At 36.3% G+C, this 27,060-nt stretch overlaps 1 long non-coding RNA gene across 3 annotated transcripts; it reads left to right on the plus strand.

The window, feature by feature from the left end:
* Window positions 1–8,373: 8,373 nt before the first annotated feature.
* On the plus strand, window positions 8,374–26,449 carry LOC131518475 (uncharacterized). Of its 3 annotated transcripts, none has more exons than XR_009265164.1 (4): window positions 8,374–8,603; window positions 14,758–14,876; window positions 15,405–15,568; window positions 26,101–26,449. It is a non-coding gene; the product is annotated as an uncharacterized LOC131518475 (long non-coding RNA). The 3 variants fall into 3 exon arrangements; XR_009265152.1 differs by having other exon boundaries at window positions 14,758–14,862; XR_009265158.1 differs by lacking the exons at window positions 14,758–14,876; window positions 15,405–15,568; window positions 26,101–26,449 and adding exons at window positions 9,280–9,385; window positions 10,193–11,597.
* The last annotated feature ends 611 nt before the right edge of the window (window positions 26,450–27,060 follow it).

Below are 27,060 nucleotides of genomic sequence, written 5' to 3' on the forward strand. Positions count from 1 at the left end.
ACCCTAAATGTAGGTTAATTTAATAAAATATGAAAAAATAACATGATTCAGGAAATGGGGTTTTGGATGTTGTTTGGGTGATGAGCACAGTGTTTTTAACTGTAGTAAATCTTTCTGAATCCACATTCTGCCAGCCACTATTCCGGCAGAATGAGTAACTGAATGAACGGAGAACTTTGCAAGAGGAACATTAGCACTTTGAGCTTCAGCCTTCTTGCATGAAAATGCAAAAAAAAAAAAAATAATAATAATGTTCACATTTCAGGGTTTGGATAAGATCAAATGCCCTAAAAGTATGTCTGGGAATAGAAGGCATACTTAAATAAATGATTTATCCATTCTCAAAATGATTATTTTACTAAATGATAATAACCAAACAAAAAGCAAATACACAACAGTACACAAGAAACTGTATGGGAAGAGCAGAAGCTCCTTGTCATGGTTCAAGTCCTGCTTGCCATATTTTAACAACCATAGAGCTGTCTACAATTTAGCTTTCATTTCCTCATCTCCAGACTGAGGATTATCACACTTAATTTACACACTATTTTCACACAATAAATTGGTGCTAAATAAATGGTGAACATAAGTAATAAATGTAAAAGAAACTGAGGCACGGGGAGATTATGAAACCTGCAGGAAAAAATTGGAGGTGCTACAGGATAAAGCCAGAGTTTACACTTGGGGCCCAAATGCCTGACACATTCACCCCTCTGCCTCACACACAGAAAGAATGCAAACCTATAGTGATGCAAAACTGGCAGGGATACCTGATCCAACTTATCTCAATAGGCAAGAATAGGACTCTGAATAAATATAGCACTTAAATAGGATTCTGCTTAAAAATTCAATGTCACCATTATAGGATAGGGGGAACTTGATTGGAAAATGTCACACATGAAAAAATTCTGAGGGCCCTTAATGATATGCTTACAATGAAGTAAACAATGGAGAAATTATGAGGACACCTAATGAGTTGGTTTCATTAATGGATATATGATCCAGATTATAAAAATCTAAAGGCACATGCCTTCTGTGCTGCCAAACCACATCTATTTTGTGTTTGTTTACTAAGGCAGCATTTTAAAATTGGATCATTGATGCCCTGGGGTATTTGAGAAGGAGGCTGAATTGGAGTCTACAAATGTGCTATAGAAAAATATATTTGAAGGATTTCCTATTATCAGAACAGATACTGTTATATAGGATAAGATTCTTCCTTAAGTGGGTTCTCACTTGAAAGAGAAGGAAATATACACTGAATTTTTTTCAGGAGGAAAACTATATCAACTAAGGGGAAAGTTATAGATAACTTTGGATATATCTATCCAAAGTTAAATTTGGATAGATAAAAGGAACTTAAAAAAAAACTGTTTCTCCATACAACACCATTGGAAGTAATTTTGTTGGTTCAGAAATTTTTGAGAATGTCACAAAAAGAAGAATTTGTCATGAAATTCAAGAATGACTTAAAATGATCCACGGAATCCCCTTGTGGCCATAATGTGAGACTTCTTATTTATAACTGAGATTGTTATATTCAGCCTAATCCATCCTTCATGCTATTCTCCAAGTAATATTCTTTGAGTAATATTATCCTTGAGTAATAGTCAGAAAATGCAATACTGATTTTTCCCCCTCTCCATTGCTTCAATCCTCAGAAACCCTTCAAATACCAGTGTGTGGCACCCAGTACTATCTCTTTTCTGGCCAGATGTTATCATATCCATTCTCTCTCACCAACCTCACACTCTTCATCATGTTTGAAAAGCACATGCTTCATCTTCTGTTCTTTTGCACATGCTAGTTTCTTTTTCTCCTACGTTAACCTGCTGAAGTTCTATTTACCCTTTACAGCCTGGATCAAGCATCATATCCTGAATGAAATATCCCCTGATCTCCTCTTCTTTGTGTCCATATTCAAGCTCCTATTCTTCTGCCATTGCAGGAACTCGCTGGCCTCTCCTTCTGCCCTCTGAACATTTTAGAAGCCTGATATACTTCCTTACTTACTTCCTCAGGGCCTAGGATAGTTTTGTTCTGTAGCAGGTATTTAATAAATATGTAAAGGGATAGCTAGATTCTGCAATTACTCAGAATGAAATGCCTGGTTCCATAATGACAGTTTCATTTCATTTTCAACTATAGCTCCACATAAATGCTTATGTTAGACTGATCTTGTTTACTTATTTAAAACTTGCTACGGGGCGCCTGGGTGGCTCAGTTGGTTAAGCGTCCAACTTCAGCTCAGGTCACGATCTCGCGGTCCGTGAGTTCGAGCCCCGCGTCGGGCTCTGTGCCGACCGCTCAGAGCCTGGAGCCTGTTTCAGATTCTGTGTCTCCCTCTCTCTCTGCCCCTCCCCCGTTCATGCTCTGTCTCTCTCTCTGTCTCAAAAATAAATAAACGTTAAAAAAAATAAAAGTTGCTTGTAGTCACAGGTGCCTAAGTTCTCTGGTAAATGATGTGTCTTTCACCTATCATAGTAATGTCTTTCTATTTACTTTCTCAGATTCTACTCAATATTCTAGATTTGGTTCAAATTTTATTTTTTCCTAAGACATTTGTCTCTGCCATCATGTAAGATATGAAGTGACAGAAGTTTTATATCCTGTGCTCTTAATGTTTTCTGTATAATGTCTTGTGCAATGTTTGATGCCTACTAAAGGCTCAATATGTGGATAGTTATTTTTCTCTGTCTTTCCTCTTGTCTTTTCCTTTGTCATGGACTTCTTGAAATATATGCTTTTTTGAGCCTTAACATATTCCTGGCTCTGAAAATTACTGTGGTAATGGTGATAAGGGGACCATAATTAGGTATGAGTGTACTATCTTCCTAATACTATTATTTGGAGTACTATGTGTTCCTTCTTATTACCAAGAATAGCCCACTCTCATTGGGTGAGTGAGATAACCTCCTTTCTAATCACAACCTGAAGAGAAATGGGTGCTAATGGAAATGCTCAAACATAACCTGGTCTCTCCCACCCATTTTACTCATTTTACCATGAGGTTGAAGAAGGAAAAGGTGTAGAAAGGGAAGGAGCTGGCTTGGATGATGACACCTGGGTTGGAAAGAGACAGATTCTCTTCAGAAAGTCTGGCATTCAACAGAGAGAGGCATAGGATCAATCTCAATTCAGCCACAAGGGAGAACTTGCTGGCACTGGAGGGAGCCTCCAGTGATTTATTCTCTTGGATCCTCTGAGACCTCACTATGTCATATAGGTAATTAGTTCAATGGTTGAGTTTGTACAAAGGAATATTCCAGAGGGATTTCTGCTCCTTCTAATTTATTATCTTCAGAATATCTTCACCCTGCAGAATATGTCCCAGTAAGCTGAAGGAAAGACCATGAAACAATAAAATTGTCCTAGAACAGGATTGAAGTAAAGCCTCTGGCCATATAAGATTGTTTTCCTGGTCTCCTTATCAAAAGTGTGCAGAGGGGAAGACTGATGTCTATCATAGTGGAACTTTTTGTTATAAAATTACATGCCAATAGATATATATTAAACATAAACTCATCACTTCTGTAGAAAATTAAATAGCTCTTTAGATAAATATTTATATTTTCTTGCCATATGGGAACATTATGGCATCTTATGACATACTGTATTTTAGTAGTGTTTTTCTTGAAATATTCTTTTCTTCTATACTATAAAACTATGTTTTCATTCCATTCTTCCATGTTGCTGTCATCATCACCCTTCAGAGAGCTTCAGAGGAGGTTACTGGCTTTGCTTTTGAACACCTTACTTATTACAAAGACTTTCCACACTCTGGGAGGCTGGACATGAGCTGATGCAAGCCCAGCTTGGAGAGAGGATTGTCACAAATTTTTGTAGTTGGATCTTAGCCCACATTTAAGGATTATTCACCAATATCCTTCTATATTCACCTTATTTCATTGAAAAAGTTTTTATTTATTTTTAAGTTTATTTATTTATTTTGAGAGAGAGAGAGAGAGAGTGCAAGTGGGTGAGGGGAAGGGAGAGAGAGAGAGAGAGAGAGAGAGAGAGAATCCCAAGCAGGCTCCACAGTGTCATTGCAGAGTTCAATGTGGGGCTCAAACTCACAAACTATGAGATCATGACCTGAGCTGAGATCAAGAGTCAGAAGCATAGCTGACTGAGCCACCCAAGTGTCTCTCTACAGCATCTTTATATTATTCTCTGGATCATATTCAGGTGGTTGGTTGTAGGGTACAGACAACCTAGATTTTTATAAAATCTGGGTTCCTACCAGAATGTCAGTTATGACAGTTTTGGCAAGAGGGAATGAGACAAATAGGATTTGCAAACAGACTGTTTGGTGTGAAGAGAACAAAAGGAAGCTGTTAATTGAAAAAATCATCTTGATAATAAAGTCAGAAACCTTTTAACAAAAAAGTAAATTCTTTATTTTTTTCAACAGTCTGCTGGATTTGCAATTACCTTTAAATAAGAACTTTCTTAGTGTTAATATTAAGCTTTTGTAGTATCAGAAACTCTCTGTATCCTTAAAATGTTAATATCCCTTGAAGGCAGTATTTTCACATTTTAGAAAAGTATGTAAGCTTGCTTCCAGAATTATTGAAGTACAAATACATTTCTGCTGTGTTGTAGGTTTCATATTGTACACATACATTATTTTATTTAGATTTTTAAAATCATCAGAGGGTAGAATATTTTGCCCTATTTTATTTTTGTTTGTTTGTTTGTTTGTTTATTTTATTGTAGTAAGAAACTTAACATGAGAACTATTCTCTAAAAAATTTTAGTGCCCAGTACAGTACCGTATATTAATGTACTGCAGATCTCTAGAACTTACTTATCTTGCATAACTAAAACATTATACCAACTGTACAGGAATTCACTATTCTCCTTTCCCCAGCCCCTGACAACACCATTTACTCTGATTCTATGAGTGATCTTTTTTTTTTTTTTAAATGTAAGCTCTATGCCTTACGTGGGGCTTGAGCTCACGACCTTGAAATCAAGAGTATGACTTGTCATGTTAAATAGCTCATATAAATGTCCTTCTATGACTGGCTTATTTCATTTAGTATGATGTCTTCTCAGTTCATTCATGTGATCATATATGGCAAAATTTCCTTCTTTTTAAAATCCAAATAATATTCCATTTTATGTATATATCACATTTTAAAAATCCATTCATATATTGATGGACATTTAGATTGTTTTTATATCTTGGTTATTGTGAATAATAATGTTATGAACATGGGTGTACAAATATCTGTTCAAGACCTGCTTTTACTACTTTTGTGTTTATGCCCATAAGGGAATTGGATGGTAATAGATCCAATGATCTAGATCATATGGTAATTCAATTTTTAATTGTTTAAAGAAACTGTCATTTGGTTTTCCATACTGACACTATTTTATATTTGAAACAATAATTTTATAAAAGTTTAATTTCAGGGGTGCCTGGGTGGCTCAGTCAGTTAAACGTCCCACTTCAGTTCTGATCATGATTTCATGGTTTGTGGGTTCAAGCCCAGCATCGGGCTTTGCACTGACAGTGAGGAGCCTGCTTGGGATCCTCTCTCTCTCTTTCTCTCTCTGCCCTTCACCCACTTGCACTGTTTCTTAAATTAATAAACTTTAAAGAAAAGTTTCATTTTCATATTGTACACCTGAAACTAATATTATGCTGTATGTTCATCAACTGTAATTTAAATAAAAACTTAAAAAAATGTTTAGAAAGGTAGTAAGGAAAAAAAATGTTTCAACTTCTCCACATCACTTACCTTTTTTGTTTTTGTTTTTGTTTTTAACAATTGCCAGCCTAACAGGAGTGAGGTGATATCTCATTGTAGTTTTGATTTTAATTTCTCTGATGATTAGTAATGATGAGTATTTTCTCACATACCTGTTGACCATTTAGAAGATTTTTTTGGATGTCCATCGACTAATGAATGAATAAAGAAGATGTGTATATACACATTGGAATATTACCTAGCCATCAAAAACAATGTAAGCTTGCCATTTGCAATGATTTGGATGGAGCTAGAATGTATTATGTTAAGTGAAATAAGTCAGTCAGAGAAAGACAAATACCATATGATTTCACTCATCTCTGTAATTTAACTAAAAAAACTGGTGAACGTATGGGAAGGTGAAAAAAAAATAGAGAGAAGGAAACAAACCATATGAGACTATTAAAGACAGAGAACAAAATATGGTTGATGAAGGGAGGTGGGGGGATGGGCCAGATAGGTGATGAGTATTAAAGAGGGCACTCGTTGTGATGAACACTAGGTGTTGTATGTAGGTGATGAATCACTGAATTCTACTCCTGAAACAAATACTGCACTGTATGTTAACTAACTAGAATTTAAGTAAAAAATTGAAAAGGGAAAAAAAATGTTTTCTTTGGAGAAATGTCTATTTAAGTTCTTTGCCCACATTTCAGTTCATTTATTTTTAAATTAGGTTATTGAGTTGTAACTATTTTTTATACATTTTGGATGCTAATCCCTAATCATATGCATATTATTTATAAATATTTTCTCCAACTCCATAGGTTACCTATTCAGTTTATCATTTCTTTGTTGTACAGAAGATTTTTTAGTTTGATTTAGTGCCCCTGTTTATTTAATTTTTGTTACTTGTTCTTTCAGTGTCATAGCCAATAAATCATTGCATAAATTGCGAAGTTTTTCCCTAGGACTTTCAAAATTTCAGGCCTTATATTTAAATTTTTAATCAATTATAATCCTTTTTGCATTGGTATTTGTGTGCAGTTTAAGAAAAATATCCAATTTCATTATTGGCATGTGGATATCTCATTTTCTCAGCACAACTTGTTGAAGAAACTAATCTTTTCACCATTGTGGAATCTTGGCAACCATGTCAAGAATCAGTTGATCATACATGTGTGGAATTTGTTGACAAAATTCAACTGAGGGGAGCCTGGGTGGCTCAGTGTGTTGAGCCTCTGACTCTTGATTTTGGCTTGAGTCATAGTCTTACAGTTGGTCGGATCAAGCCCCCCCCCCCCCCCCCCCCCCCACGTCAGGCTCCTCACTAACAGCATTGAGCCTGTTTGGGATTCCCTCTCTCCTTTTCTCTATTCCTTCCACACTCACTCTCTCTCTCTCTCAAAATAAATAAATGAACTTAAAAAAAAACTCAACTGAGTAAACTTGAAGGTCTACTTGGCTTTATTAAATGATTCATGAATTGGACAGCATCCCAGCTAGCAATTAGAGGGGGCCTCCAAAGGGCTATAGAAAAAGAAAGAGTTCTTTTTTTTTTTTTTTTAAGTAGGCTATATTCCCAGCATTGAGCCCAAAGTGGGGCTTTAACCCAAAACCCTGAGATCAAGACCTGAACTGAGATCATGAGCTGGACACTTAACTGACTGATCCACCCAAGTGTCCCACAAAGGAAAGGTTTTTAAAGACAAGGCAAGGAAGTTATAAACATAAAAAAAAGATTATTTTAGATGAGGGAACCTTCTTTTGGGCACAAGAGTCTCATTAGGTGTATTACCCCATCTTCCTTTGGAGACGTGAAAAGGGTATATATGACAGAATAATATATTAGTGCTGACCAGAAAATTCCTTACTGACCAGTTAAGACTACATTTCTGGGGGGAAAGTTGGAACTGCAATTAGGTTAGGGATTAAGCCCCAGTGTGGTGACTTGGCCTAAGTCACATCATTTTGGGTGTTTGGTTTTCCTTTTAACAGGAAAACCTGTTCATTTCTGGGCTCTCTCTTCTGTTCTGTTGGTCTGTATGGTGCCCTGCCCAAGGAGGCTGTGGGAAGTGCTCTTTGGTGCTGGGTGTTTGTGGTCATGCTTTTGGAGGTACAGGACTGGAGGCTAGGCTCAGCAACTGTGCAGGGCTATGAATTTGCTTCCTTGCCTGGGTGGGGCTGTGTATGGGCTCCACAGCTGCCTTGGCTTGTTGGCTAGAAATCCAAGTGAGACATAACTGCCAGTCAAAGTCCTGAACCAGATAATGTCACCAGACTGGCTCTGCAGATGGGCAGGATCCCTGGCTACGATCTCTGCTTTATACCTCTGCAAGCTGAGATTTGGCCCACCAAGATCTGGGCTGTTATTGATAGAAGCTCTGTGCCTCTTCTCCAGCTCTATCTGATGCCTGATGGTCAAGCTTTTTGGATTCCCCTGTGGATCCTGTTGAGGCAAGATCTGAGTTGCCCTCCCAAGAAGTGTCCCACAGTGCTGAGGAAGTTGTATGTCCATCTTGGGTCTCTTTTTTCCATTGGAAAAACTACAGGTCCAGGGGTCTTCTCAGTTCTGTGCTGTGTCATCCTGGGGGAAAGGCAATGTGGTTAGAGCATAGCTACTCCCCTCACCCTTTTAAGTGGTTCTCCTCTGTTTCTAGTGCAGAGGGGTGTGTTTGCCTCACTCCTAGGTTCTGAGATTTTGTCAGTGGTGTCTTGTCTCTGGATACTTGCTAGTTGGGGGTCTTCTTATGAAGGTTCTGAAGTCATGAATGAGCTGTGTCACCACATTGGTGACGTTGCTTCTTTTTTCTTCAGTTTTTTTTTTCCCCTAACCCACTGAGGTTCTTTAAGACAAAGCTTTGACTCATTGTCAGGACATTCATGGAACTCCATTTCTATTAGGTCAGTTACTGGAGGTTTATTTTGTTCCTTTGATTGTGTCTTGTTTCCCTGAATTCCTGTTTGTTGTAGCTTTGCATTTGGAAAAACAGCTACCTTTCCCAGCCTTTATAGACTGGCTCCACCAGTCTGCCTGGTGAGAAATTTTGGGCGCCTCTCACATGTTTTCTATGCTTGTGACTTCTCTGGATTTGTGCATGTAGACTTCTAATTAAAATGATTTCCTGCTCTGTTTGTTTTCTCCAGAAGCCCATTAAGTCTTGTTGGCTCTGGTGTCTGACTGTTATACCATGGTCTGAGACCCTGGAGGCAGGATCTATTCTTTTCCTTCCCACCTGATAGAGAAGATTCAGTGTTTGTTTGTTTGTTTGTTTGTTTGTTTGTTTGTTTGTTTTGTACATTCTCTCAATCTCACAGAGCTGTTCCATTGCCTCAAGCTACCTACTCTCTTTCTTTTGTTCTTATCTGCCCCTATCAAACTGTATCAGTCCCTACAGCATCCCTAGTGAGATGACACAGAAAGCAGGTCCTTGGTACCCACTGACAGGTGGGGAATTTGGAGCAGGCTCCACTCTGCTCTCTTACCCCTAGGGGAGAAGCCTCAGGTTCTGCTCTTTATCTCCATCTTACAGAGCTGTGTTGGCCACAGCAAGACACCCACCTCTTCTTTTTCTCTTAGCTGCCCCAGACAACAAAATGATGGTATTTCTCCCTGTTGCTGTCTTACTTTCATACTCATCTCAATCACTGCATCTTCTTCTCTGGATTCTGGACTTCTCATAAAGGTATTTTGGTCCGTATGCCATTGTTAAATTGATTTTTTTGTGGAAAAATGAGGTGTGGGGCTTCCTATTTTGTCATCTTGCCAACATTTCTGTAGCATTTTTTAATGTTTATTTATCTTTGAGAGAGAGAGACAAGTGGGAGAGGGAGAGAGAGAGAGAGAGAGAGAGAGAGAGAGAGAGAGAGACTGAATCTGAAGTAGGCTCCAGGCTCTGAGCTGTCAGCACAGAGCCCAATGTGGGGCTTGAACTCACAAACCGTGAGATCATGACCTGAGCTAAACTTGGACTCCCAACCAACTGAGCCACCCAGGTGCCCCTTAGCATTTTAAAATAAAATTCTAAGGGTTAAAAGCAGGGCATTTTATTTATTTTTATTATTTTTTAAATGATTTAAATGATTTTTTAAATGATTTCAGGAGTAGAATTTAGTGATTCATCACTTACATATGACAACCAGTGCTCATCACAAGTGCCCTCCTTAATGCCCATCACCCTTCTAGATCATCCCCCCCCATCCAACAACCCCTCAGCACCTCTAGTTTGTTCTCTGTATTTTTGTCTCTTATGGCACGCCTCCCTCGCTGTTTTTATCTTATTTCTAAAGCAGGGCTGTTTAAATTTCAATCAGGAAGGAGAATTCAGAGACTTTATTTGAGGAATCATTAAAAAATAACTATGAAAAGAGTAGTTTGAGAACAGAAAGTCGTATCATAATTAGTTAATATTTCAGTTGCAATGAAGTCTATCATTTTTACTTTTAAATTAACTTGTTTCATAGTTGTATTAATTGCTATGTGTTTCTTACAGTAAGCATGGGAGTAGCAGAGAGCCTCTTAGGAAGTGTTCCTTGAAGGACAACTGTGCTGCTGTTCTACCTTATGGAAACTTGAAAAAAGTGTAATGAGACCTCCCAAGAAGCATATCTTCATGAGGGAAATGATTTTCTTTTTACTTTCTGAACAATAAATGTCTCTTCAGGCTATGACCACACCTTCTTTATGATGGGGTCTAGGTGTGTGTAGACCCCAGCAAAACCTGGTTACTGGGAAAAAGTAGACTAATGCTTCCTGTTGAGTATAATTCTGCCAGAATAATAAGTATCAGAACATATTGTGCTGGTTCAGTATTTGCTTATGTAAAACCCTTAGAACAGTAACTCACAGATGTGGGCTTGTAATTTTTATTATTTGTAAATTAATTATCTTTGTTCATTGTTTTGGTATGCATATGTATAATAGCTGCTAAGGTTACAATAACAAACTACCCCAAAGAAGGTGGTTTAAACAACAGAATTTTGTTTTCTCGCAGTTCTGGCGGGAAGTCTGAGGTCAAGGTGTTAACTTGGTTTGTTTCCTCTGAGGCCATTCTCATTGGCTTGTACGTGGCCATTTTATCCCAGTGTCTTCACATGTTGTTTTTTTTTTTTCTCTCTGTATGTGCCTGTGTTCTAATTGCCTCTTGTTATGAGGGCACTAGTCATATTGGCTTAGGGCCCACACTACTAAGTTTATCTTATAGTAGTTACTTCTTTAAAGATCTTACATCCAAACACAGTCACATTGTTAAATTATGGGAGTTAAGATGTCAAAATATAAATTTGCAGTTCATAAAAATGTGTACTTTTACACGTTGATGTGTAAGAAATCTTGTATTTGAGGATGTTGATGATGTAATGTTTGGTTATACAATGCATATACTTCTTAGGTTAATACTATGGATTTGTTTTTCTGCCTTTAAAGAAATTGGCCCATTTAGCAGAAGATATAAATAGACATTTTTCCAAAGAATGCATCCAGATGGTTAGCAGACACATGAAAATATGCTCAATATGACTCATCATCAGGGAAATACAAATGAAAACCACAATGAGATACCACCTCACATCTGTCAGAATGACTAAAATTACAACACAGGAAGCAACAGATGTTGGCGAGGATGCAGAGAAAGGGGAACACTTTTGCACTGTTGGTGGGAATGCAAACTGGTGCAGCTACTCTGGGAAACAGTGTGGAGGTTCCTTAAAAATTAAAAATAGAACTACTGTACAATTCAGAAATTGCACTATTCGGTATTTATCCAAAGGATACAAAGATGCTGATTCAAAGGGGAATGTGCACCCCTATGTTTATAGTAGTGCTATCAACAATAACCAAATTATGGAAAGAGCCCAAATGTCCATCCAGTGATGAATGAATAAAGAAGATGTAGTATGTATACATCTACATGATGTATACATCATACAATGGAATATTACTCAACCATCAAAAAGAATGAAATCTTGCCATTTGCAATGATGTAGATAGAGCTAAAGTATATTATGCTAAGTGAAATAAATCAGTCAGAGAAAGACAAATACCATATGATATTACTCATATGTGGAATTTAAGAAACAAAACAGATGAACATAGTGGGAGAAAAGAGAGAAGCAAACCATAAAACAAACTTTTAATGATAGAGAACAAATTGAGAGTTGCTGGAGGGGAGGTGGGCAGGGGAATGGGTATATATATATATACACATCTTTTTTACCTATTCATCTATCGATGGGCACTTTGGATACTTACATAATTTGGACATGCAGACATCATTTTGGTATCTTGTTTTCATTTCCTTTGGCTATATACCCAGAAGTGGGATTTCTGGATCATAAGGTAGTTTTATTCTTAATTTTTTGAAGAACCTCCAAATTGATTTTCATTGTGGCTGAATCAATTTACATTCCTACAAATAATGCACAAGTGTCCCTATCTCTCCATATACTCAGCAACATTCACTATCTGTTGTCTTTTTATGATAGTCATTCTAATAAGTGTGAGGTAATACCTCATTGTAGGTGTGATATTCATTTCCTTAATGATTAGTGATGTTGAGCACATTTTCATGCACTTATTGGCCATTTGGATGTCTTCTTTGGGGAAAAATGTCTATTCAGTTCCTTTGCTCATTTTTTTTCAATCAGATTGTTTATTTGTTTCTGAGTTGCATGTGTTCTTTATAAATTTTGGATATTAACTCCTTATCAGACTCCTTTTCCCATTCCATAGGCTGCCTATTTTGTATTTTGTTGGTTGTTTCTTTTGCTGCTCAGAAGTTTTACAATTTGATGTAGGCCCAGCTGATTTTGTCTTCATTACTTACACTTTTGGTCTAGTATTCAAAAAAATTTGTTAGGACTAATATCAAAGAAGTTTTCTCCTGTGTATTCTTCTAGGAAGTTTATGGCTTCAGGTCTTATGTTTACATCTTTAATCAATTCTGAGTTAATTTTTGGGAATATTGTAAGATAGGGGTTCAATTTTATTTTTCCAACAGCATTTATTGAAGAAACTATCTGTCCTCCACTGTGTGTTCTTGGCTCCCTTGTCAAATATTAGTTGAATGTATATGTGAGGATTCTGGGTTCTTAATCCTGCTGCACTGGTCTATGAGTCTATTTTTGTGCCAGAGCCACACTGTATGATTACTATAACTTTGTAGTATAGTTAAAATTAGCAAGTGTGATGCTTCCAGATATGCTGTTCATTCTCAGATTTTCTTGGCACTATCCATGGTCTTCAGTGTTTCCATACAAATTTTAGAATTGTTTTTTCTATTTCTGTGAAAATACCATTTTTCTCTTTTTTTAAGTTTATTTATTTAACTTTGAGTGAGTGAGAGAGAGAGAGAGAGAGAATCTCAATACCATTGAGATTTTGATAGCGATTGCATTGAATCTATAGATGGTTTTTGGTAGGATGGACATTTTAATAATATTAATTCTTCTGATTTATAAGCATGAGATATCCTCCCAATTGTTTGTGTTTTCTGTGATTTCTTTCATTAAAGTCTTGTAGTTTTCATTGTATAGATCCTTCACTTCCTGGTTAAATTTATGCTTAAGTATTTTATTGTTTTTGATGCCCTTGTGAATAGTATTGCTATTTTTTCAATTAGTTCATTGTTAGTGCACAGAAATGCAATAGATTTTTTTTTGTATGTTGAATTTATATCTTGCAACTTTATTGAATCCCTTCCATTAGTTTTTTTTTGGCTGAGTCCTTAACATTGTCTCTATATAATATCATATTATCTGCAAATAAAGACCATTTTTTGTCTTCCTTTATGATTCAGATGTCTTTTATTTCTTTATCTTACCTAATTGCTCTGGCTAGAAATGCCAGTACTATTTTGAATGAATAGCCAGAGTGGGCACACTTTTCTTATTCCTGAGTTTAGAGAAAAAGCTTTCAATCTTTCACTATTCGGTATCATGTTAGCTGTGGATTTGCTCTACAAGACTTTTACTATGTTGCAGTATGTTTCTTAATTTGTTGAGGGTTTTTGTCATAGAGGGATATTGTATTTTATCAAATGCGTTTTCTGGATCTATTGAGAGAATCATATGATTTTCACCTTTTAGTCAATTAATGTGGTATATCATATTTATTGATTTGCATATGTTGAACTATCCCAACTTCCCAGGAATGGGTCCCACTTGATTATAATGCATCATCTTTTTAGTGTGCTTTTGATGAGGGACCATAAAGCAAGCTGAGGGCCAAGCACAAGCTAGCATTACCTGCTTCCCCACCCCCATGTGCGATATGTGTGGCTTTCCATTTCTCAGGCACTCCTGGCTGCCCAAGGACAAAGGGAAGGACAAAAGACAAATCATTAAGCTGATAAAGTCTCCATGAGTTTACAAATATCTTTGTAAAATACAAGAAAAAGGAAATCAATAGCCTAATCTCCAGAAACCTATAGACTCAGTTTCCTGGAACCCCAACATCACCTCCCCTCCACAGTGATGTGGGAAACAAAGTCAAGAACGAAATGGCAGATAAAATTGAAAGTCATTATAACCTGCAGCCCATTGACAAATACTTGAGACAAATACAAAGTATAACATTTCTTCAGGAACTCCCTACTATCTTAATATTAATGCTTTACTAGAGGGAAAAACAACCTTACGTTGGCAATAGCTAGGCCTCCAGTAATCTGTGAGTCTTTAGCTTATGAAAATCTCTCTGGAACTTCTGGTTTGCCTTTACTGCCCCAATTCAATAGTATACAACCAGTGCACAACCTCAGTTCTGCTCTTCCTGCCCACAGGTCCTGTTCCTTGATTTAATAAAATCCCAATTTTGCATCAAAGACGTCTTCAAGAATTCTTTCTTGGCTGTCAGCTCTGGATCCCCACCCCCCACCCTCAAACCTCATCACTGTTTGATAGGGAAAATTTATGTTATAAGATGGCCGACAAGACTGATAGGGGAATTCTAGTCCCCGCCCAAAGACTCTCCTTCTGGGTTCTTCTTCCTGCCCCTCGTGCCAAGCTGACAAATTGCCACTAATGCAGAAGTAACAGACTATAAATTGTCCCCCATGCTTAGCCTCAGGACTCAGACCTCTGGAGAGTGATGTCCTCTGAGCCTGCTGGTGTGAAATAAACCTCCTGCCTTCCAAGATGTCCGAGTGCTGCTTGGTTCTTCCGCTGGGTAATCCAGACCAGGTTCTGTAACATGTTGAATTTGGTTTGCTAATTTTTTTGAGATTTTTTACATCTATATTCACAAGAGATATTGATCTATAATTTTCTTTTCTTGTACTATCTATATCTGGTTCTTGTATGAGGTTAATGCTAGCTTCATAAATCAGCATGAGAATTTTTCATACTCTAAATTTTCTGAAAGATTTTAAGAATAATTGGATTAATTTTGTTTTCAATATTTGGTAAAATTCACCAGGAAAAGCATCTGGTTCTGGAATTTTCTGTAGTCAGGGGTTTTAAATTGCTGATTCAGTATCCTTACTCATTGATCTCTTCACATTTTCTATTTCTTGATTCAGTCTTAATAAGTTTTATGTTTCTAGGAATTTAGCCATTTCTTCCTGGTTATCCAATTAGTTGGCATATATACTTGTTCATAATAGTTTCTTGTGATCATATGTATTTCTGTGATATCAGTTGTAATGTCTCTACTTTCATTTCTCTCTCTTTTTTTTTTAAATTTGTAATGCTTACTTATTTTTGAGATAGAGACAGAGCATGAGAGGAGGAGGAGCAGAGAAAGAGACACAGAGTCTGAAGTAGGCTCCAGTCTCTGAGCTGTCAGCACAGAGCCTGATGCGGGGCTCAAAGTCACCAACTGGGAGATCATGACCTGAGCTGAAGTCCAGCGCTTAACTGACTGACCCACCCAGGTGCCCCTCTACTTTCATTTCTGATTTTATTTATGAACCTTCTGTTTTTATCAAAAATTCAGACATAATTGAAATATAATATTATATTAGTTTCAGGTGTACAATATAATAGTTTGGTAGTAGCATATACTGTGAAATGATTACCACAGTGAGTATAGTTAACATCCATCAGCATACATAGTTATATATTTTTTCTTGTCAATGAAAACTTTTAACATTTACTGTCTTAGCAACATTCAATAAAGTATTATTAACTAGAGTCACCTGCTATACACTACCTTCCCATGACTTATTTCTTTTATAGTTGAAATTTGTACTTTCTAACCTGTTTACCCATCTCATCCAACCTTGCCTCTGGCAACCAACAATCTGTTCTCTGTCTCTATGCACTCATTTTTGTTTTGTTTTGTTTTAGAGTCCACAAATAAATGAGACCATACAGTATTTGTCTTTCTGTGTCTAACTTATTACACTTAGCATAATGCCTTCAAGGTCTATCCATATTGTTGCAAATAGCAAGATTTCCTTCTTCTTGTATAGCTAAATGGTATTCCATTGTGTATATATACCATATTTCTTTATCCCATTCATCTACTGATGAACTCTTAAGTTGTTTTCATATCTCAGTTCTTATAAATTATGCTGCATTGAACATGGGAGTCATATATATTTTTTGAGTTAATGTTTTCACTTTCTTCAAGTAAATAACAATAAAGAATTGTTAGATCAAAAGATAGTTCTGTTTCTTAGTTTTTTGAAGAACTTCCATACTGTTTTCCGGAGTGCCTACACCAATTTACATTCCTCCCAACAGTGCAATAGGATTCCCCTTTCTGTACATCCTCACTGACTCTTGTTGTTTCTTGAGTTGTTAATTTTAGTCATTCTGACAGGTGTGAGATGACATCTCATTGTAGTTTTGATTTGTATTTCCTTGATGATGAGTGATGCTGAGCACTTTTTCATTTACCTGTTGGATTGCTGTATGTCTTCTTGGGCGAAAAATGTCTGTTAAGATTGTCTGCCAATTTTTTTAATCATATCTTTTTGCTATTGAATTGATTAGTGATGTTGATATAGTTAGTGATGTTTATATGTTTTGGATATAACACCTTATCAGATATATGATTTTCAAATGTTTGTTTTCCCATTTTTTAGGTTCTCTTTTCATAGTGTTGATGACTTCCTTTGCTGTGCAGAAACTTTTAGTCTGATATAGTCTTACTTGTTTATTCCTGCTTTTGGTGTCAAATCCAAAAAATCATTGTCAGGACTGATGTCAAGGAGATTACCCCCTAGGATTTCTTCTAGAAGTTTATGATTTCAGGTTTTATGTTTAAATTTGTCATCCATTTCAAGTTAATTTTTGTATATGGTGTAAGAAAGTGGTCTAGTTTCATTCTTCTGCATGTCTCTGTCCAGTTTTCCCCAACACCATTTGTTGAAGAGATAATCTTTTTCCCATTGTATATTCACAACTTTTGTCATAAATTAATTTACTGCATATGTGTGGGTGTATTCTGGAATCTCTGTTCTGTCCCACTGATTTCTGTGTCTAGTTTTTAGTCAAATCCATACTTTTTTGATTACTATAGTTTGCAATATAGATTGAAATTAGGGAGCATAATGCATCCTACTTAGTTCTTTTCCTCAAGATATTTTGGCTATTTGGGGTCTTTTATGGTATCATACAAATTTTAGGATTGTTTGTTCTATTTCTGGGCTGAGTCTTCTCTTTTTATCTTAGTCTAGGTAAGGGTTTGCCAATTTGTTTATCTTTTTCAAAACCAGCTATTAGTGTAATTTATTTGTTTTTTTCTTCCTTTTTTTAAACTTTTTATAAAGTTTATTTATTTTGGGAGAGAGAGAGAGAGAGAGAGAGAGAGAGAGAGAGAGAGAGAGAACAAGCACAAATGGGGGAAGGGCAGAGGGAGAGAGGGAGAAAGAATCCCAGGCAGGCTCCACACTGTCAGTGCAGAGCCCAATGTGGGGTTCGAAACCATGAACCATGAGATCATGACCTGAGGTAAAGTCAGATGTTCAACTGACTGAGCCACTCAGGTGCCCCATTTTTTCCTTTTTTTAAATTTAAATTTTAGTTAGTTAATATACAGTGCAATATTTTTTTAAAGAGAATTCAGTGATTCATCACGTACATACAATACTCAGTGCATACATACAATATCCATCAAAACAAGTGCTCTCCCTAATACCCATCACTCATCTAGCCCATCTCCCACTCACCATCCCTAATCACCCCTCAGTTTGTTGTGTATCATTAAGAGTCCTTGTGGTTTCTTTCCTTTTCTTCCTTTTCTTCCCTCTCTTCCTATATGTTCATCTGTTTTGCTTCTTAAATTACACATATGAGTGAAATCATATGGTATTTGTCTTTCTCTGACTGATTTATTTCACTTAGCATAATACTCTCTAGCTCCATCCATGTCATGACAAATGGCAAGATATCATTGTGTATATATACCACATCTTTATCCATTCTTCAGTCATTTGGGCTCTCACCATAGTTTGGCTATTGTTGATAATGCTATAAACATTAGGGTACACGTGCCCCTTCAAATCTGTGTTTTTGTATCCTTTGGGTTAACAATCAATAGTGCAATTGTTGGATTGTAAGGTAGTTCTTTAAAAAAAATGATGTTTGTTTATTTTTGGAGGAGAGAGAGAAGAGTGTGAGGGGGGAGGGGCAGAGAGAGGGAGACACAGAATCCGAAGCAGGCTCCAGGCTCTGAGCTGTCAGCACAGAGCCCGATGCGGGGTTCAAACACATAAACCATGAAATCATGACTGGAGCCAAAGTTGGAGGCTTAACCGACTGAGACCTAGGCGCCCCTGGATTGTAAAGTAGTTTTATTTTTGGTTTTGTTGAAGATCTTCCATACTGTTTTCTGTAGTGGCTGCACCAGCTTGTACTCCCACGGGCAGTTCAAAAGTGTTCCCCTTTTTCTGTGTCCTTGCCAACATCTGTTGTTTCTTGTGTTGTTAATTTTAGCCATTTTGACAGGTGTGAGGTGGTATCTTATTGTGGTTTTGATTTGTATTTCCGTGATGATGAGTGATATTGAGCATCTTTTCATGTGTCTGTTAGTCATATGTCTGTCTTCTTTGAAAAGTATCTGTTCATGACTTTTGGTTGCATCTTAACTGGGTTATTTGTTTTTTGGGTGCTGAGCTTGATAAGTTCTTTATAGATTTTGGATACTAACACTTTTTCAGGTATGTGATTTGCAAGTATCTTCTCCAATTCCATTGGTTGTCTTTTAGTTTTGTTGTTTCCTTCACTGAGCAGAAGCTTTTTATTTTGATGAAGTCCCAATAGTTTACGTTTGCTTTTATTTCCCTTGCCTTCAGCAACGTCTAAGAAGTTGCTGTAGCTGAGGTCAAAGAGGTTGCTGCCTGTGTTCTCCTCTAGGATTTTGATGATTTCCTGTCTCACATTTAGGTCTTTCATCCATTTTGAAGTTACTTTTCTGTATGGTGTAAGAAAGTGGTCCAGTTTCATTCTTCTGCACATTGCTATCCAGTTTTCCCAGCACCATTTGTTGAAGAGACTGTCTTTTTCCATTGGATACTCTTTCCTGCTTTGTCAAAAATTAGTTGACCATATGTTTGTGGGTCCATTTCTGGGTTTTCTATCTGTTCCATTCATCTATGTGTCTGTGATTGTGCCATATTGTTATGATGACTACAGCTTTGAAATATAGCTTGAAAACCGGAATTGTGATGCCTCCAGTTTTGTTTTTCTTTTTCAGGACTGCTTTGGCTATTTGGGATCTTTTGTGGTTCCATAGAAATTTTAGGGTTTTTTGTTGGAGCTCTGAGAAAAATGTAGTTGTTATTTTGCTAGGGATTGCATTGAATGTGTAGATTGCTTTGGGTAGTATAGACATTTTAACAATATTTGCTCTTTCAGTCCTTGAGAATGGGATGCTTTACCATTACTTTGTTTTCAATTTCGTTGCCAAGTTTTCTAGTTTTCAGAGTATAGATCTTTTACCTCCTTTATTAGGTTTATTCCTAGGTATCTTATTGTTTTTGGTGCAATTGCAAATGGGATTCATTCCGTGATTTCTCTTTTTGCTCCTTTGTTTTGGTGTATAGAAATGCAACAGATTTCTGCACATTGATTTTATATACTGTGACTTTGTTGATTTCTTGTATTAATTCTAGCATTTTTTTTTTTGGTGCGGTCTTTTGGATTTTCTACATAGACTATCATGTTGTCTGCAGATAGTAAAAGTTTGACATCTTCCTTGCTGATTTGGATGCCTTTTATTTCCTCTTGTTGTCTGATTGAGGCTAAGACTTCCAGCACGATGTTAAATAGTTATGGTGAGAGTGGACATTTTTGTCCATTACTGACCTTAGGGGAAAGGCTCTCAGGTTTTCCCCATTGAGGATGATTTTAGCTACAGGCCTTACATATACGGCTTTTATGATGCTGAGGTATGTTCCTTCTATCCCTACTTTGTTGAGAGTTTTTATTAAGAATGGATGCTATATTTTGTCAAATTTTTTGGATGCATTGGGAAGATCATATGATTCTTATCTTTTATTAATGTGGTGTATGACATTGATTTGCAAATATTGAACCAGCCCTGCAGCCCAGGAATAAATCCCACTTGATCATGGTGAATAATTCTTTTAATGTACTGTTAAATTTAATTTGCTAATATCTTGTTGAGAATTTTTGCATCTGTGTTTATCAGGGATATTGGCCTGTAATTCTCCTTCTTATTGGGGTCTTTGGTTTTGGAATCAAGGTAATGCTGGCTTCATAGAATGGGTTTGGAAGTTTTCCTTCTATTTCTATTTTTTGGAACAATTTGAAAGGACTAAATATTAACTGTTCTTTAATTATTTAGTAGAATTCCCCTGGGAAGCCATCTGGTCCAAGGCTCTTGTTTTTTAGGAGATTTTTGATAATCGATTCAATTTCTTTTCTGATTATGGGTCTGTTCAAATTTTCTACTTCTTCCTGTTTCAGTGTTGGTTGTGTCTGAGTTTCTAGGAATTTTTCCATTTCTTCCATATTGCCCAATTTGTTGACATATAATTTTTAATAATATTCTTTTATAATTGTTTGTATTTCTGTGGTGTTAGTTGTAATCTCTCCTCTGTCATGCATGATTTTATATCTTTGTGTCCTTTCTTTTTCCTTCTTGATAAGTTTGGCTATGGGTTTATCAATTTTGTTAATTCTCTCAAAGAACCAACTCTCAGTTTGGGTTGATCTGTTTAATGTGTGGACCTAAATCTTAAGTGACTGTCTTAGAGGCAGCATATATTTGACTCTTTTTAAAATCCATTCAGCCACTCTGTGACTTTTGATTGGAGAATTCAATCCGTTTACATTTATAGTATTATTGATATGTAAGAACCTACTAATTCCATCTTCTTAATTGCTTTCTGGCCATTTTGTAAGTCCTACTCCCCCCCCCCCCCCATACTGCCGACTATTGTAGATTGATGACCTTTTATTGTGGTAGACTGTAATTTCCTGTCTTTATATTTTTGAATTGACTCTAGGTTTTTCCTTTTTGGTTACCGTGTGCCTTACATAAAATATTCTAATGATATAACAATCCATAGTACACTGATAGCTACTTTGATTTTTTTTAACTAAAACTCTAGATGTCTCTCCTATGTTATGTTTTTAGTGGCTCAGTTTAACTCTTTTTTATTCTGTGTATTTGTTAAGAAAATATAGTATCTATAGTTATTTTTTGTGCTCTTTTCCTCTAACCTTTATAATATAGTTAACTTATTAACATATCATCATATTACAGAATTAAAGTTTTCTTAATTTATTTACCTTTACCAGTGTGTTATATGTTTTTTGTTTGTTTGTTTTTTTGTTTTCTTTTTTTGGTATGTTTTCATGTTACTAAATAGCTTCTTTTCATTTTAGCTTGAAGAATTCCTTTCAGCATTTCTTATAGAGAAAGTCAAACAGTGATGAACTCTCTCAACTGTTGTTTTCTGGGAATGCTTTTATTGTTTCTTCATTTCTGAAAGATAACTTTGTCAGAGTATTTTATACTAGATTTTGTTTTCTTCATCACTTTGAATACATTGTCCCACTCTCTCCTGCCTTGTAAGATTTCTGCTGAGAAAGCTGATGGTAGGTTAATGCTTGCTTTAGGGTTCTCTTCTTGTCTTTGATTTTTTGACAGTTTGATTATAATGTGTCTTGGAGAAGATGAGAAGATTGTTTGGATATGAAATAATTAGGTGGTCTATAATTTCATAAGCTCATATGTCCAGTTTTCTTTCCAGGTTTGGGAAGCTTGTAGCCATTATTTCTTTCAATAAACTTTTTGTTCCCTTCTCCCACTCCTTCTGGAATTCTAATGACTCTGGAATTGGTTCTTTTGATGGTATCTCATAGATTACCAAGATGCTTTGCTCTTTTTCATTTTTTCCCCTCATTCTCTGACTGGGTTATTTCAAAGTTTCCATCCTCTAACTCACTGATCTGTCTTATTCTTGATAGTTTCTGTTGTTGATGTTTTCCATTGTAGTCTTCATTTTATTCACTGAATACTTTAGCTCCAGAATTTGTTTAGTTCTTTTTTTTTATTGATTTCTACCTTTTTGTCATATTTCTCTTTTGGTTTGCATATTGTTTTCCTGATTTTGTTAAATATATGTGTTTTCTTGTGGCTCACTGAGTTTCCTCTGAAAAACTACTTTGAATTCTTTATTGGTTAAATATCAGGATTTATTTATTTATTTATTTATCTTAAGTAATCTCTCCGTCCAATGTGAGACTTGAACTCATGATCTCAAGATCAAAAGTCACATGCTCTTCTGACTGAGCCAACCAGGCACCCAGAAGGACTTTTTCTGTTTAGTTATTGCATTATTATTATGAACTTTTGGCGATATTATATTTTCTTGATTCTTCATGTTGTTTGGAGGTTTGTATTGCTCTTTTCACATTTGAGGTAGCAGTCATCTCCCCTAATTTTCCCTAGCTGCCTTCAGCTAGAGAGATATTTTGTTTGTCCTATTTATATTTGAGATTTTCTCTGACTTTGTACCAGCTCCACATTTCCTCTTTACTTTTTTGGCATGATTAGTAAGCTTATGTTTTCTTCTCTCAATCTTAGTCTCAGTAGGCTGGCTGCCAGAACCTTCCTTCTGGTTTTCCTACAGGTGGTGATATAGGTCAAGATTGTGGTTTCTCCCTTGCTCACACAGCCTGGCTTGTTTTCTGCTTGGACTTCCTGTCTGCCACTCTCAGAAGTTGGCACAAGCAGCTGGCTGCAGAGTGGGAAGAAGTGTGGGTTTGACACTTGGGGCATTGGGTGTACCTTTGACTAGTTGGGAAGAATCCTTGGGATCCTCCAGTCAGGGGAAACCAGATTGCCTTTATGCCCTCTGGTATTCTTTTTTTTTTTTAATTTTTTTTTTCAACGTTTTTTATTTATTTTTGGGACAGAGAGAGACAGAGCATGAACGGGGGAGGGGCAGAGAGAGAGGGAGACACAGAATCGGAAGCAGGCTCCAGGCTCTGAGCCATCAGCCCAGAGCCTGACGCGGGGCTCGAACTCACGGACCGCGAGATCGTGACCTGGCTGAAGTCGGACGCTTAACCGACTGTGCCACCCAGGCGCCCCCTGCCCTCTGGTATTCTTATCTGCTATTGTCCTGATCTGTCTCCTCCCAGTTCTTATGTTAACACTCTGGGTACTATGGGGAAAAATGACTTTCTTTTGCATTGTTCACACAGCTGGTGAAGTGGGCACTTACTGTTCTCCCTTTTCCCTTGTGGGAGAGCTCCTTAGCTTCCTCTTTCTTTATACTGCCAAGGTGGTGGTGGTAGGGGGTAATACTCACAAAGTTCGTCTTACCAACCTGAATGCATTCAAGTTCACATGTTTTTTGCTCCACTGGAGTACTGGAACTTCTCTAGAAACCTGGAATTCTACAAAGGCTCGCCCAACCATGTGTATCTGTCCAATTCAGCATTTTCCAGGAGATGTGGATGAAGGTGCCTCAGATTGGTTCATAGGCTCCTACCAGTTACACAGCCCATGCTGAGATCTGTCTGCCTATTACCTAATGCACAGGGGTGAGACTCCCACCGAGTCCCCTGGCCTATGGTGTTATATCTCACAGGTCCCACAGGGTCATTTTTGTTCATAATTACCAAAATTTTGATATTAATGGGGAACAAAACAAAGACATCTTATACCACCATGATTCTACAAGATAATATTGTTAATTATAGTCTGAATGCTGAATATTTGATTTCCTGAGCTTACTCATCTTATAACTGAAGGTTTGTACCTTTTGACCAACATTTCACTATTTCTGCCTCCCCCTGCTCCTGTTAATCACCATTCTATTCTCTGCCTCTATAAATTTTACTATTTTTGATTGCACATATAAGTGAGATCATGCAATATTTGTTTTACTATGTCTGGATTATTTCACTTAGCATAACATAACATCCTTTAGGTTCATCCATGTTGTTACAAGTGGTAGGATTTCTTTTTATCTTAAGGCTGAATGATATTCTATTGTACATGTATATCACATTTTCTTCCTTCATTTATTCATTAGATTGTTTCCATATCTTGGTTACTGTGAACAATCCTGCAATTAGCATAGGACTGAAAATATTTCTTCAAGGTAATGATCTTATTTTCTTTGGATATGTACTCAAAGGTTGAATTGATGAATTATGTGGTAGTTATATTTTTAGTTTTTTTTTTTGAGGAAGATTCATACTGCTTTTATTTAAATTCAAGTTAGTTAACATACAGTGTAATATTAGTTTCAGGTGTACCACTTAGTGATTCAACACTTCCATACAACACCCAGTGCTCATCATGACTGTGCTCCTTAATACTCATCTCCCACCTACCTCCCCTCCAATAACCCTCAGTTTCTTCTCTATATTGAGTCCATTTTTTAGAAGATTTTAGTGTTTTCCATAAAGATTATCAAGTTATAGTCCCACCAACTCTACAAGGATTCTCTATTTGTTATCCCTTGTAATTTTTATAATAGCTATCTGAACAGTTGTGAGGCGATATCTCATTGTGGTTTTGATCTGTATTTTGATGTTTAGTAACGTTTAACTTTTTTTGTGTGTGCCTGTTTGCCATTTGAGTGCCTTATTTTGATATCAGGATGATTCTGGCCTCACAAAATAAGTTTGGAAGTGTTCTCTATTCTATTTTTGGGAAGTGTTTAAGAAAAACTGGTACAAATTCTCTTGTGAATGTTTGGCAGTATTCACTTGGGAAACCATTAGGTCCTGGGATTTCCTTTCTTGGGAGGTTTTCTATTACTGATTCAATCTCCTTCATTATTGATCTATTGAGGTTTTCTATTTCTTCTGGATCCAGTCTTTGTAGATTATATGCTTTTAAGGATTTATTATTTTCTTCTAGGTCATCTATTTTGAAGCTTATAATTGTTCACAATTGTCTATTATAATTTTTTTTTTAATTTCTAAGCTTACCATTATAATGTATCCTCTTTCATTTCTGATTTTATTTATTTGAGTTTTCTGCTTTTTTCCTAGTGAATATATCGTTTTTATTCGCTCTTTGACTTTTCCTGCTATAATATTTATTATTTTCTCCTTTCTGGTAACTTTGGATTTAGTTCTTCTTTTCCTAATACTTTTAGCTTTGAGATCTTTCTTATTTTTAAATATAGGTGTTTATTTCCATAAATTTGCCCCTTATAACTGCTTTTGCTATATCTTATAAGTTTTGGCATACTGTATGTCTTAGTCCATTCGGTCTGATATAACAAAATACCACAGACTGGGTAACTTATAACTTACTCTGACCAGCGTGAGGTGATATCTCAGTGTGGTTTTGATTTGCATGCCCCTGATGAGGAGTGATGTTGAAAATCTTTTCATGTGCCTGTTGGCTATATGGATGTCTTCTTTACAGAAGTGTGTATTCATGTTTTCTTCCCATTTCTTCGCTGGATTATTTGTTTTTCAGGTGTGGATTTCGGAGGGTTCTTTATAGGTTTTGGATACTAGCCTTTTGTCTGATATGTCATTTGCAAATATTTTTTCCCATTCTGTCAGTTGCCTTTTAGTTGTGTTGATTGTTCTTTCTTTCTTTCTCTCTCTCTTTCTTTCTTTCTTTCTTTCTCTTTCTTTCTTCTTTCTTTCTTTCCTCTTCCTTACTTTCTTTTTCGTTCTTTCTTCCCTTTGGAGGCTTCATGGGTATGTCCACTTTTTGATGTAAGCATATTTCTTTATGTATGATACATTCCTATGAAAATGGTAAATATAGACTTTCAAATACATGTTACCTCTATTTCTTTACCCACTCTCCCAAGAGAACCTATGAAGAGCAAATGAAAAGAAAAGGAGGAATGGGAAGTAGATTTGTGGGGTGGATTGAATCAGAATGGTATTACAGAGGCAAAAAAGATGAAAAAGACTATGATTGCCAATAATTACACAAAATCAATGTTGGTCTACTCATGAGTCATCAAAGAAAATAATATTCCATTCTTTTTTCTAGGTACCATCTTGAACGTCTTCTTCAAAGTGCAGCTTTGAACTCGTTTTCCCCACTAAGAACTGTGCGAGAAAATACATGGCTTGGTCCACTTTTATCACCTTTTTGGTTCTGAAGATGTTCCCAGACCAAAGCACAGACTGATTTAGCAGTGATTTATAACTACTGTCTATGGAGTTTTCACTATGTATCAGCATTGTGAGAAACATTTTACATTTAATTGTTTTTTCATTGCATCATCATGAAAATCATTTGAAGTAAACATTATTCATGTTTCCATTTTACTGATGAAAAATGGAAGCTTAAGGAGGTTAGACAATTCATCAAAATTATAAAGCTATTAAGAAGCAAAGTTGGAATTTAAGCCCCAGTTGGTCTTATTCTAAGGTTTTACAGCAAAACACCAAAAAATGTTGGTTAATTTAGGTGTTTCACAATATTCTTCTCTCTCTTAAAGATATTCCATCCTGAGCAAGGTGGCTCCTATTACCTTCTCCTGATTGCCTTCCCTCTCAACTAACCAGGTTTTCCAGGTATAGGCATGAGGTAATGTAGATTATTCTCTTTGTTAGTTGCTTCAAAGTCTTACTATCTTCAGGGACATCTCAAAAAAAAGTAAGTAGAAGCATTTATAGCTCACTATATTAATTGATATCATTAAAATTCTCCTGAAATATCCTTAGAAAGCTTTGAACTTATTGTTGATTAAAAAACACTCTCTACTTTAAACCACATAAAAATTTCACATGGACAATAAAATTTTCCAATACAAACTGTTTAATTGATCCAATATATATCTTTGTTTAATATCTTTAGATTATTACTCAAACATTATAAGTTTCTTTAAAGGGAACTTTAAATATAAAGAGATGTAAGCATACAGCAGTGGTTCTCAAACTTGGCATGCATAGGCATCACCTGGAGGCTCTATTAAAACAGATGGTTGGGACCCACCCAGAATTT

This window comes from Neofelis nebulosa, chromosome 1 (assembly GCF_028018385.1).
Source record: "Neofelis nebulosa isolate mNeoNeb1 chromosome 1, mNeoNeb1.pri, whole genome shotgun sequence".
In the NCBI taxonomy this organism is placed as follows: domain Eukaryota; kingdom Metazoa; phylum Chordata; class Mammalia; order Carnivora; family Felidae; genus Neofelis; species Neofelis nebulosa.